General features: G+C 39.8%; 1 protein-coding gene across 1 annotated transcript in view; it reads left to right on the top strand.

Moving 5' to 3' along the window:
- Nucleotides 1-5419, top strand: part of LOC138638779 (CD48 antigen-like) — a 78584-nt gene extending 73165 nt beyond the window's left edge. The window contains exon 8 of the mRNA XM_069728363.1: nucleotides 1365-5419. The gene's annotated coding sequence lies outside the window, so the exon portion shown is untranslated. The remainder of the gene's footprint in view (nucleotides 1-1364) is intronic.
- Nucleotides 5420-12781: the final 7362 nt, after the last annotated feature.

Genomic DNA, 12781 nt, shown 5'->3' with positions numbered 1-12781 from the left:
TGAGACATATGGATTATCAGAGGACAGGTGAGGAACACTGTGTATTTTTGTTTGAAAAATAATAAATGGGTAAAAGATGGTTGGGAAGTTTTTATTTAAAATAAACTTTTTTTCTGTGGTTTTTTTTTTAACTTAAGCTTACAGGATTAGGAATAGGGGCATCTGATAGACGCCTCTCCATTACTAACCCCTGGGCCTTACATTACAAAGCTGACATCACATCAACCCCACAAATATTATCCTACTTGACACAGCATCAGGGCAAGTGGGATGTGCCAGGCAAAGTGCCAGAATAGGTGCATCTAATAGATTCACCTTTTCCGGGGTGGCTGCTGTTTTTAGCCTGGAGGGGCCGCTTCCCAGTCTAAGAATACCAGCCCCCGGATGTCTTGGCTAGTGAGCAAAAATATGGCAACCCTATTTTTTAAATTTATTTTTTTTTTTTTTAATGGCGTGTGAACTCCTCTGCTTTTGATAGCCAAGATAAAACGGAGGGCTGCAGCCCACAGCTGTCGGCTTTACCTGCGCTGATTATCAAGAATAAAGGGGACCCCACACCATTTTTTTTTCATCCATTTATTGCACTGGCTGATGAATACTCTCATCAGTGTACACCTGGTCTTGCTGCCATCAGCAAGATCAGGCATACAATGATTAGAGCAGTAATCTCATCAGCCAACACCTGTGACTAGCGGTAACCTTTTTACCGCCGGTCACAGATGCTGCCTCACACGCTGTCATCTGTGTGACAGTATAGTAACAGCAGCGCTTTCACCGGCGGTAACTAATTTACCGTAGATAGTGGCAGTGTTTCCCGATCTGTCAGTTAGATTACAGCATGGGAAACACCAAAGGTTCGGGCCCCTCATTCATCTGAATTAATCAGTCAAGTTGAACCTGACTGACCTGGACATCCACAGGTACACCCATCACTAGTCTTGACCAACTTGGACTTGTATCTACTGGAGAGACCCACATGAAAGGCCTCTCGCCCAGCTAACCAATACCATGCTTTGTAGTGACGAGGGGCCTGAACCCCAAAAAAGCTGTGTATAGATGGGCTTTCTCTCATTAGAAGGTTGGTTTGTATCCATGGTAGAGTTGAGCAAAACCTGGTTCACAGGAAACGGATCCAGTGGGTACATTAGTAGTCCTTAATCACTGGACCAGAGCTTTGCAAACCTATCTACCAGCATACCTGATTTCTGATTAGGCCGCGATGACATGTCAGTTCTGAACTCAAACAATAGAATTGTCAATTGTACCTATATTTTATGTAACACATATGTTTAAACATATATTATTTTTGGGGACATATTTTTCATGTTTCTGACATACATTCTTATTTCTCTTTTATATTACAGCTCATGTTTTGGCACAGGTCTGTTCTCATCTTCCTTTTTTTTGTTGCACAACAGAAAACTTGTTCAATTCCTCGATCATTTCCTTAGGACTTTGGTTGGCGTTTAATTTTGTGTTCAAGAGCATTAAATATTTTCATTGTACCATGGAGAATATGTATTTAAAGTCCATGGAAGGACTTGACTGGAATTATAGTAAGGACCACTAATTCAAAGCATTATGTAAAAGTCAAGTGCATTAACATTTGTGTATGCATGTTCTGCTGAAACTGAAGCATCTGAGAACCAACTTTGGTCATTGGCCTGAGACATATTACCCAAGCATATTTTAATCTTCATTAATTTCCCATTTTTAGAGGAAGTCATCCCATCAAAGTCCTGTATAGTTTAATTAATGACTGAGAACAGATGAGATCTTCTACCTTTCCTCCTCTACTTTCTTTCATTGCACACGGAAATGCTGCAGAAGATTTCTTTTATACCTGGATGACTTCTTTAGGTGACTTTTGTGATCAAGAATATCAAGAACTTCCATTAGACCATGAAGAATGTTTCTGTAAAGACCAAGATAATGGTACATTATAATCAAGATCACCAAAGTTCAAAGAATTTCTAAGAAGTCAAGTGTCTTGTGATGAGACCTACTGAAGCTGTAACATTGCTAGAACTCCCAACTTTGAGTTTAACCCCTATGTTGGGTCAATTGCCAAAGTATTTTTAATCTCAGGGATTCTTTAGTATTTTTACAGATCTTCCGTTATAATTGGAGCTGTCTTAGCGGAAGCCATTTGATCAATGTACTGCAAGTTTTAGGTATGAAGAGTGACTAAAGCTTTGACGCAATCCAACAACCCACTGTGCCATTTTCCGGTTTAATAGTGTTGTATGACTATCCACTCTCTTGTCTCTCTATGTGGTTATAGTTTCATTAACTTCATGTTTAATTAGAAATTACAGCCAGTAGTATAAGATTCTGGAGGTGTAAAGAACCAGAGAGTAGATTTGCAGAAACCGGCCGCTGCTAAGTCACATCTTTTCATAACATGTAAGATATCATCTTGTATGTGCCATCGTAGATGAGCTTCAACTCAAACCCATTCACATCTTGGTTTAGAAGTAATTTATCTGTTGACTTTTCTGGTTCTAAAGTTTAAAGCTAATAATATAGCCTCATAAGTGACCCCTTCTAATGTGAAATCTTTATAGGGTCATCTGCTACTTAACCTCATTGGTGCTGTTCAACTCAGAGCTTGGTTAATCCAAAGGAGGGAAAAGAGCTGCTCTTCAGGGGCCAGCCAGGGATGTATTGAAATTGTACATAATGTCCATGAAAGAGAAATATATTTACAGTATATATAAATACTATATTACATTAAAATGTTTTGATAGGAGTAGTTTGACATGATTCATATGTAATTATGAATGTTTTATTAGCTGCTGTAAGTTTATGTAGGCATAGTGGCGGTCTAGTTACAGGGGTGCAACTGGAGTAGTCCAAATTCAAGCTTTGGTGCCGAAGGCTTGTCTCCTACATAGGACACGAAATCTGGAGAAATTTCCCCCCATGCTTCCAGAAGCCCTTCCCACAAGTTGGTTTGGCTTGATGGGCACTTTTTGAGTACCATACGGTCAAGCTGCTCCCACAACAGCTCAATGGGGTTGAGATCTGGTGACTGCGATGGCCACTCCGTTACAGATAGAATGCCAGCTGCCTGCTTCTTCCCTAAATAGTTCTTGCATAATTTGGAGGTGTGCTTTGAGTCATTGTCCTGTTGTAGGATGAAATTGGCTCCAATCAAGCACTGTCCACAGGGTATGGCATGGTGTTGCAAAATGGGGCGATAGCCTTCCTTATTCAATATCCCTTTTACCTTGTACAAATCTCCCACTTTACCAGCACAAAAGCAACCCCAGACCATCACACTACCTCCACCTTGCTTGACTGATGGTGTCAGGCACTCTTCCTGCATCTTTTCAGTTGCTCTGCATCTTACAAATGTCCTTCTGTGTGATCCAAACACCTCAAACTTGGATTTGTCATTCCATAACACTTTTTTCCAATCTTCCTCTGTCCAATGTCTGTGTTCTTTTGCCCATATTAATCTTTTCCTTTTATTAGCCAGTCTCAGATATGGCTTTTTCATTGCCACTCTGCCTTGAAGGCCAGCATCCCGGAGTCGCCTCTTTACTGTAGACGTTGACACTGGCGTTTTGCGTGTACTATTTAATGAAGCTGCCAGTTGAGGACCTGTGAGGCATCGATTTCTCAAACTACAGACTCTAATGTCTTGTTGCTCAGTTGTGCAGCGGGGCCTCCCACTTTTCTTTCTACTCTGGTTAGAGCCTGTTTGTGCTCTCCTCTGAAAGGAGTAGTACACACTGTTGTAGGAAATCTTCAGTTTCTTGGCAATTTCTCGCAATATGGAATAGCCTTAATTTCTAAGAACAAGAATAGTCTGTCGAGTTTCACATGAAAGTTCTTTCTGGCCATTTTGAGAGTTTAATGGAACCAACAAATGTAATGCTCCAGATTCTCAACTAGCTCAAAGGAAGGTCAGGTTTATAGGTTCTCTAATCAGCCAAACTGTTTTCAGCTGTGCTAACATACTTGCACAAGGGTTTTCAAGGGTATTCTAACCATCCAACACTGGAGTGATGGTTGTAGGAAATGGGCCTCTATACACCTATGAAAATATTGCATTACAAAACCAGACGTTTGCAGCTAGAATAGTCATTTACCACATTAACAATTTATAGAGTGTATTTCTTAATCATTTAACCCCTTAATGACAGCCAATATGTCTTTTAACTGACCTGAGATATAAGAGAATAGCATCTCCATACAGGTGACAATCCTGCAGCTGTCTGTTGTGCACTATAGCTGACAACTTGCTGTATCAGCCACGATCAGTATTTGCACCTTCCAAATCTGTTTAACCCCTTAGATGCTGCTGTCAATAAATCGTTATAAATGGTTAACAGAGTGTGGGGGCTGCCTCTTTATCCAAACTGATGCCCTCAGATCATGATTTTGTGGTCCTGATGTTTGCCATGGCAATTCACGTCCAAATAGCGGCCTTACATTCTGACAGCTCTAGTAATCTGTTCAGAATTTAGAGGCATTTAGGTGGTAAAAATACACATTTTCATTTCTGTCATACCACTTTGCATTAATTCCTGTAAAGCACCTGAAGGGTTAATAAACTAGCTGACAGCAGTTTTCAATATGTCAGGGGGTGCTGTTTTTAAAATGGTATCACGTTTGGGGGTTTCCCAATATATGGGACCCCTAAAGTCACTTCAAACATGGATAAGTCCCTAAAAAATAAATTTTGTAAATTTCCTTGAAAAAATGAAAAATTACTGCTACGTTTTTAAACCTCCTAAAATGCTAACAAAATAACATTTTACAAATGGTGCTGATGTAAAGCAGACATGTGGGAAATTTTATTTATTAATGGTTTGCTGTGGTATGACCATCTGGATTAAAGGGATAATCATTCAAATTTTGAAAATTGCTAACTAACATTTTTCTCAAATTTTTGATATTTTTTATAAATAAACACAAAACATGTTGACCTAAATTTACCATTATCATAAAGTATAACGTGTCACGAAAAAAAAATCTCAAAATCACTAGGATTTGTTGAAGCATTGCAGAGTTATTACCACATAAAGTGACACTGGTCAGATTTCAAAAATTTGGCTCCGTCACTAAGGGGGTTAATGTTAGCTTCATTGGAAAAAACTGCTTTTTTTCAAAATAAGGACATTTCTAAGTGACTAAACTTTGGAACAGTAATGTATATTAATCTCGTTTTGTATTTATTTGTTGGTTGGTATAACTTCTTTTTGCTGTATTGGTTTCTTTTTTATTGTTATTTGCACTTTAGAAACTTGTGCAGTATTTGGCTCTGTTCACACGTTGCTGAATAGAAACTTCAATGGGGTTCGCTGGTCAGGGGTGCCATCCATTGTATCATCCCGTCCCATTGTGAACGGAGCCTAATCTTACTGATAAGCTTTGATGCCAATACTTTATTGTATCTTGTTTGTTCAATAAAAAAAAAAAGAAAATTCCATAAAAAAAGTCCTCATCTGTTTTCTTCATAGGGTCAGCAGTGAGATTTGTTTTTTCTTGGATTACCCAAATTTTTGGACTGACTTTGCCATAGTAACCATTTTTATTGTAGAGCTAACATGGCAAAATGAACACCGTAACCATGACACAAGCGTTTCCTAATTCACCAACTGTCCAAAGTATCTCTGTATCTCGATTGTGGTCCTAATTTTTGGCCTGCCCCACTCTCTTTTTGAACAACTTTTCAATCTTAGACCTTTTTTTTCTTTATCCTGTTTTTACTTCCATGTAAAATTCATAGGCTGACAATATGCACAGTAACCTGATGAACCTGAGATGAAGGCAGACGTTTGTGGCACCATTCCAGCAGGAGGAGATGCCCTCAGGTTAGTATGAATATTGCACACACACACAAAAATAAAAAAAAAAAGATATTTTGGTCCAAGTTACTCAAAAAATTAACAAACTTTATTATTAAAATTCACAGACACTGGTAAAGGGAAGTGAAATATGCAGAACCATGAACTACATGTATGCTGTACAAAGGGAGCATGTAACCCTGAACATCTAGCAATAGACATAATATGATCCCTAGCCTCTATAGAGTGTCAAAATACAAACATGTTAGTAGATAGAAAAAGAGGCAGGAGTACACATGAAGGATCTACTGCTGATTCATAAGTGGTAAGGCCCACCACAGTCCATCAGGATTCAATATCCCCTGAGATATATATACATACATATATATACATACATATATATACATACATACATATACATACATACATACATACATACATACATACATACATATACATACATACATATATATACATACATATATATATACATACATATATATACATACATATATACATACATATATATACATACATATATATACATACATATATATACATACATACATATACATACACATACATACATATACATACATACATACATATACATACATATATATACATACATATATATACATACATATATATACATACATATATATACATACATATATATATATGTGTATATATATATATATATATATATATATATATATATATACACACACATATATATAAGAGAGTATAAGCATAAGGCCAATGGTCATTACCAGTAAACAGACGCAGTCTAGATGTCCATGGGAACGCGCCTCCACCACAACGCGCATTTTGGAAAAGAACCTTTGTCAGGGGGCATGCAGATCAAATAACAGAGTGAGTTTAAAAAGGCTAGGACCCAGAAGTGTGAGGCGTGCGTACACCGGAAGCTGTCATGCGTTGCCATGAACACCACAGCTTGGGCTGGCATCCGCACCACCGAGTAGGCAAGGCAGGAAACCACAGGGGCCACATTCTTTGTGGTCCTTTCTCATTCCCGGGCCCTCAACTAGAGGCCTGGGAGATTGAGGGTTCTGCGCAGGATCTTAGTTGTTCCCAGCATTGTGCTTTTCTGGACAGAGTTCAGATGTTGCTCCTGGGGTCTGTTGTAGCCATTCTTCCAACTTAGGGGTCACTGCTCCAAGTGCACCTATCACCACTGGAATCACTGTTGCCTTCACCTTCCAAATCTTTTCATGTTTTCCTTTGAGGCCCTGGTATTTCTCCAGCTTCTCATATTCCTTCTTTCTGATGTTGCTGTCACTTGGCACTGCCACATCTACCGTATTATCGTTGCGGTCTTCTGATCCTCATCTACTATCACAATGTCTGGTTGGTTAGAAAAACACCTGCTTAATTATCCATCTGGATCTTGAAGTCCCACGGGATTTTTGCCCTTTCATTCTCCACCACTTTTTCTGGGGTCTCCCACCTGGACTTAGGGGGACTTAGCCCATATGCTGTGCAGATGTTCCTGTATACAATTCCCACTACTTGGTTGTGGCATTCGGTATACGCTGTTCCTGCTTGCATTTTGCACCCTGCCACTATGAGTTGGATGATTTCTTTGCATAGTCTGCACCTTGGGTCTTGTCTTGTGTGGTAGATTCCTGCTTCTATGGATCTAGTACCTAGTGCTTGTTCTTATGCCCCTATAATTAGTGCCTCTGTGCTGTCTCGAAGTTCAGCTTTCACAAGCCATTGGTAGGATTTCTCCACGTCAGCCACCTCCATTATCTGTTGATGGTACATCCCATGCAGAGGCTGGTCTTGCCATGGCGCTTCATATTCCTGTTCTTCCTTCCAGATCTGTTGTTGTTGCTGCCTTAGGTTTTCTCTCAGCATCTCATCTTTTGGTGCCATTTTTCTGATGTATTCCTGGATTCTCCATGTGTCATCAGTGATGGTGGCTTGGAAGCTTATTAAGCCTAGGCCACTCTCCTTTCTGTTGGTATACAATCTGTGGATGCTAGACTTGGGGTGGAGACATCCATGCATTATGAGGAGCTTTTGTGTCTTTACATATCTATATCACATCTCTCTATAATATATATATACCGTATATACTCGAGTATAAGCCAAGATTTTCAGCCCTTTTTTTTTTTTAGACTGAAAGTGCCCCTCTCTGCTTATACTCGGGTCAAACACCCCCCCACCCCACCCCCCGTCCTGTCTCCCTCTCACATCATACTCACCTGCTTCTGGCGCGGTCCCTGCTTCTCCGATGGTCTCCCGGCACCAGCAGCTTTTCCTGTGTCACGTGGTACCGCTCATTAAAGTAATGAATATGGACGCGACTCCACTCACATAGGGGTAGAGCGCATATTCATTACTTTAATGAGCGGTACCAGTGACCACTGAACACAGGAACAAGCTGCCGGCACCGGAGACCATCACATCAGAGAAGCAGGAACGTGCAGACAGCGCCAGGAGGGTGAGTATGATGGGGGAGGGTGAGCCATGCGATATTCACCTGTCCCCGTTCCACCGCCGGGCTCAGTCTTCCGCGTCCTCTGGCTGTGATGTTCAGGTCAAAGGGCACTATGACGTGTTTAGTGCACGCTCTCTGCCTGAACAGTCACTGCAGAGACCCGGAAGACACAGCGGCGCGTGGCGGTGGAACGGGGGCAGGTGAATATCGTAGTAGCAGCATATGGGGCAAATGTTTCTATGGAGCATCTTATGGGGCCATAATCAACCTTTGTGCAGCATTATATGGGGCAAATGTTTCTATGGAGCATCTTATGGGGTCCATCATAAACTTTATGTAGCATTATATGGGGTGTATAATAATAATTTTATTTTTATATAGCGCTAACATTTCGCAGCACTTTACAGTATTTTGTATGGAGCATTATATGGGGCCCATCATTAACTGTATGGGGCATTATATGGGGTATATTTTGTATGGAGCATCTTATGGGGCACCTGATTCAATATGGATATTCAAAAACACTTAACCTACTGATGTCTCAACTAATTTTACTTTTATTGGGATCTATTTTTATTTTTGAATTTTACCAGTAACTGCTGCATTTCCCACCCTAGGCTTATACTTGAGTCATTACGTTTTCCCAGTTTTTTGTGTCAAAATTAGGGGTCTCAGGTTATACTCGGGTCGTCTTATACATATACAAATATATATACACAAACATATACATATACATATATATATATATATATATATATATATATATATATATATATATTTTTATATATATATATATATATATATATATATATATATATATATATATATATATATATATATATATATATTATATACACATAGTTATATGAAAGAGTTTGGGCACCCCTATTAATCTTAAGCTTAATGTTTTATAAACATTGTTTTTTTGAAACAGCTATTTTAGTTTCATATATCTAATAACTGTTAGACACAGTAATGTTTCTGCCTTGAAATGAGGTTTATTGTACTAACAGAAAATGTGCAATCTGCATTCAAACAAAATTTGACAGGTGCATAAGTATGGGCACCCCACCAGAAAAGTGACATTAATATTTAGTAGAACCTCCTTTTGCAAAAATAACAGCCTCTAGTCGCTTCCTGTAGCTTTTAATGAGTTCCTGGATGAAGGTATTTTTGACCATTCCTCTTTACAAAACAATTCCAGTTCAGTTAAGTTTGATGGTCGCCGAGCATGGACAGCCCTCTTCAAATGATCCCACAGATGTTCAATGATATTCAGGTCTGGGGACTGGGATGGCCATTCCAGAACAGTGTAATTGTTCTTCTGCATGAATACCTGAGTAGATTTGGAGCGGTGTTTTGGATCATTGTCTTGCTGAAAGATCCATCCCCTGCGTAACTTCAACTTTGTCACTGATTCATGAACATTATTGTCAAGAATCTGCTGATACTGAGAGGAATCCATGCGTCCCTCAACTTTAACAAGATTCCCGCTGCTGGCATTGGCCACACAGCCCCAAAGCACGATGGAACCTCACCAAATTTTACTGTGGGTAGCAAGTGTTTTTCTTGGAATGCTGTGTTTTTTTTGTCCGCCATGCATAACGCATTTTTGTATGACCAAATAACACAATCTTGGTTTCATTGGTCCACAGGACCTTCTTCCAAAAAGAAATTGGCTTCTCCAAATGTGCTTTTGCATACCTCAGTCGACTCTGTTTGTGGCGTGCTTGCAGAAACGGCTTCTCCTTGTGCAAAGTGCGTTGTATAGTTGACCGATGCACAATGACACCATCTGCAGCAAGTTGATGCTGCAGCTCTCTGGAGGTGGTCTGAGGATTGTCCTTGACTGATCTCACCATTCTTCTTCTCTGCCTTTCTGATGTTTTTCTTGGCCTGCCACTTCTGGCCTTAACAAGAACTGTACCTGTGTTCTTCCATTTCCTTACTATGTTCCTCACAGTGGAAATTGACAGGTTAAATCTCTGACACAGCTTTTTTTATCCTTGCCCTGAACAACTATGTTGAATAATCTTTGTTTTCAGATCATTAGACAGTTGTTTTGAGGAGCCCATGATGCCACTCTTCAGAGGAGATTCAAACAGGAGAACAACTTGCAAGTGGCCACTTTAAGTAGCTTTTCTCATGATTGCATACACCTGGCTATAAAGTTCAAAGCTCAATGAGGTTAGAAAACCAAAAAAAGTGCTTTAGTAAGTCAGTAAAAAGTAGGTAGGAGTATTCAAAACAAGAAAATGATAAGGGTGCCCATACTTATGTACCTGTCAAATTTTGTTTGAATGCAGACTGCACATTTTCTGTTAGTACAATAAACCTCATTTCAAGGCAGAAACATTACTGTGTTCAACAGTTATTAGATATATGAAACAAATAGCTGTTGCAAAAAAACAATCTTTATAAAACATTAAGCTTAAGTTTAATAGGGTTGCCCAAACTTTTTGATATAAGTGTGTATATATATATATGTATATGTATATATATATATATATATATATATATATATATACACACATACATACACACACACACACATACATACATTTTATATATATATATATATATATATATATATATATATACATATATACATATATATACATATACACTGTGAGGCAGTTACCCCTGTTACAGCTAGGGGGCGCTGTATGTGCTCTCCAGAATGTGCATGGAAGCGTAGTGAGGCCATGAGGGCGTACTACAGACACAGGTGTGGCTGTAATTAGAATAGTGAAGCAGTGACTGATTAAAAAGCCCTGTAGTACTGGGGGAGGGTGTCAATGTGTTCTTGGAAGCAGACAGGGCAGTTGTCTGCAGAGCTCTCTGTGTGGAGTAACACAGAGGCTAAAGGAACCAGAGAGACTGACACCCTGCATCTAGGGCTGTCTTATGTGAACCCGGCTGCACTCCAGAGGATAAAGAGTGCAGTGCGCTGAGTGAGTACAGAGACTTGTTACCGGCGTGCGGTCACCCAGGGAAACTGGACAGAGGGAAGTTCGGCCTGTGTATTGACTGCATCATATAGCCATGCATTATTAATGGACTGTATGAAGAAGCTGTATACTATAATTTGGGGCAGCACGGTGGCGCAGTGGTTAGCACAGAAGCCTTGCAGCGCTGGGGTCCTGGGTTCTAATCCCACCCAGGACAACATCTGCAAAGAGTTTGTATGTTCTCTCCGTGTTTGCGTGGGTTTCCTCCGGGCACTCCGGTTTCCTCCCACATTCCAAAGACATACTGATAGGGATTCTAGATTGTGAGCCCCATCGGGGACAGTGATGATAATGTGTGCAAAACTGTAAAGCGCTGCGGAATATGTTAGCGCTATATAAAAATAAAGATTATTATTATTATTATTATTATTATTATATTGACTGTGTGAAGTAACACAATAAAAGAACGTTTTGTTTGAACTTGCTTGGGTCTCTGCCGTTTCACTGTGTATGGTCCTACCGCTGCATCACAACACACATACATATACAGTACAGACCAAAAGTTTGGACACCTTCTCATTTAAAGATTTTTCTGTACTTTCATGACTATGAAAATTGTACATTCACACTGAAGGCATCAAAACTATGAATTAACACATGTGGAATTATATACTTAACAAAAAAGTGTGAAACAACAGAAAATATGTCCTATATTCTAGGTTCTTCAAAGTAGCCACCTTTTGCTTTGATGACTGCTTTACATACTCTGCGAATTGAGATACTGATTTGGCTTTAATCCTAAGTCATATTGCACGACTCGTTAAAGTGTTGACTTGTAGGATCGCTACTTCCAACAGGTGGCGCGATAGAGTTATGTCCTCTTTTTCTCAGAAGAGGCAATTTGCGTATTGCATACTCTTGGCATTCTCTTGATGAGCTTCAAGAGGTAGTCACCGGGAATGGTTTTCACTTCACAGGTGTGCCCTGTCAGGTTTAATAAGTGGGATTTCTTGCCTTATAAATGGGGTTGGGACCATCAGTTGTGTTGTGCAGAAGTCTGGTGGATACACAGCTGATAGTCCTACTGAATAGACTATTAGAATTTGTATTATGGCAAGAAAAAAGCAGCTAAGTAAAGAGGCCATCAATACTTTAAGAAATGAAGGTCAGTCAGTCCGAAAAATTGGGGAAATTTTGAAAGTGTCCCCAAGTGCAATGGCAAAAACCAAGAGCTACAAAGAAACTGGCTCACATGAGGACCGCCCCAGGAAAGGAAGACCAAGAGTCACCTCTGCTTCTGAGGATAAGTTAATCCGAGTCACCAGCCTTGGAATTCGCAGGTTAACAGCAGCTCAGATTAGAGACCAGGTCAATGCCACACAGAGTTCTAGCAGCAGACACATCTCTACAACAACTGTTAAGAGGAGACTTTGTGCAGCAGGCCTTCATGGTAAAATAGCTGCTAGGAAACCACTGCTAAGGACAGGCAACAAGCAGAAGAGACATGTTTGGGCTAAAGAACACAAGGAATGGGCATTAGACCAGTGGAAATCTGTGCT

This window comes from Ranitomeya imitator, chromosome 1, assembly GCF_032444005.1.
Source record: "Ranitomeya imitator isolate aRanImi1 chromosome 1, aRanImi1.pri, whole genome shotgun sequence".
Classification (NCBI taxonomy): Eukaryota; Metazoa; Chordata; class Amphibia; order Anura; family Dendrobatidae; genus Ranitomeya; species Ranitomeya imitator.
Note: the sequence above shows the minus strand (reverse complement) of the source record. Positions and strands in the feature narration are given on the sequence as shown.